Source organism: Trachymyrmex cornetzi, unplaced genomic scaffold (assembly GCF_001594075.2).
Source record: "Trachymyrmex cornetzi isolate Tcor2-1 unplaced genomic scaffold, Tcor1.1 scaffold169, whole genome shotgun sequence".
Taxonomy (NCBI): Eukaryota; Metazoa; Arthropoda; class Insecta; order Hymenoptera; family Formicidae; genus Trachymyrmex; species Trachymyrmex cornetzi.
The window spans coordinates 28,212-30,052 of record NW_017296298.1 but is presented as its reverse complement, the minus strand read 5'-3'; positions in this window follow the sequence as shown (position 1 = coordinate 30,052).

Below are 1,841 nucleotides of genomic sequence, written 5' to 3'. Positions count from 1 at the left end.
ATAGATTACCTGCTGAAGCTATTGGTACAGTCACTTTCATTGATCGAATTGATAAATTGTTCGATATCTTAAACTCAACTGTAAAATACAATGGAGAGAAAGAATATGCTCATGTTTTTAAAAGCCTAAATTTTCAAGTTGAATTCTTAAATGATTGTATTCATTTTTTTAATCATTACGACTTTTTGATGCTAGAGGATTAGGCGTAACTAAGGCTGCTTTCCTTTTAGGAGACACAGTCGACACAAATCGACACAAGTGTCGTTCTATCTTTGTCACTCTCTGAATATCAAGAAGGATAGAACGACATTTGTGTCGACTTGTGTCGATTTGTGTCATCAAATGGAAAGCAGCCTAATAGAATGAATTATTTCGGGTTGGAAAATAACAATTTCTTCTGTGCTAAAAATGTGGAATTTTTTAGAATCGAAAGGATTTCAGTTTCTTCCAACAAGAAAGCTGAACCAAAATTCACTTGAAAATTTGTTTGGAAAGATTCGTGAGAAAGGAGGAAATAGTTTAAATCCAACACTGATTTCTTTTATCAGATCATTTAATACATTACTTTGTCATAATTTTCTGAATACTGGCCACGAAAACTGTGAAGAAGACTTTGATAATATTTTAATACAAATAAATGATTTAAAAAATTTTGAAGCTAATGAATCTAATCAAGAAATTGATGAGATCACTAATAATTTTACTTCTATTGATACTGATTATCAAAAACTCCAAATAATGGAAAAAAATTCAATTAGATACATTTCTGGATATTTAATTAAAAAATGTCTATCACACAACATACATGCAACGTCTGCAAAGAATATAGTATAAGTCACACTGAATTTGATGATAGTTCTTTATTCTCTTTTTTTAAAACCTATCAAATAAATTCTTCTAATTTTGGAACACTTTATATGTCACATGATAATTTTATCTATTATATTTGTAATTTAGAAAATATTTTCATTAAATGTGTTTTGAAAATTTTGTCGTTGAAAAAAATGTTATAAAAAAGAAAAGCTTTTAATAGAATTCAACAAAGTTATTTTTATTCATCCATGTGATCAATTTCCACATATGTATCTAAAAAAACTTTATGCTAGAATGCGAATATACTATACTCTAAAATTTATTAATCGCAATTTTAAATCTCCAAAAAATCCACAAAAATTAATTATATGGAAACATAAATAATTTTAATTATTTTTCAGCAAATGTTACAAATTGTAATTAGTATAATATTAATATATCGGTATACATATAATGTAAATTATAAGTCAATGTACTAATATATGATTAAACACATGTGTTTTTATTTTTAAATAAAATTTATTATTCATTTTTTAAATATTACTTCCTTTTTATACAATATACATAATTATTTATTAATATTCTTTTTATAATTATGTTTAATTAGGTAAAACACACACACCACAAATATAATCTTTTTTTAAATTTTATATCTATATTTATATAAGTAAAATTTATATTATATTCTTGATATTTTTTTTACGAAAAATAACTAAATAAAAATGTTTATTTCATAATTATTATTTAACTTAATAAATTTGATTTATTTACTAGTTCTTATTATTTTCGAATTAATTTTGTTCATTAGTTTGTATTTTTGTAAAATTTTTTAGTGTTATTACATTATTACTTAGGGGCATATCCTCTTTCGGCCCTGGATTTTTCAAACATTAACATGGCGGATGATCACGTGACTGCGGCACGGAGATCAAAGGTGCCGGAGTGTCCCTACTGGTTGTACCTTTGACTATATACCTCTGGACTGCTAGTTACCCCCACTTTTCCTACCTTTTCCATAAGATAGAAAG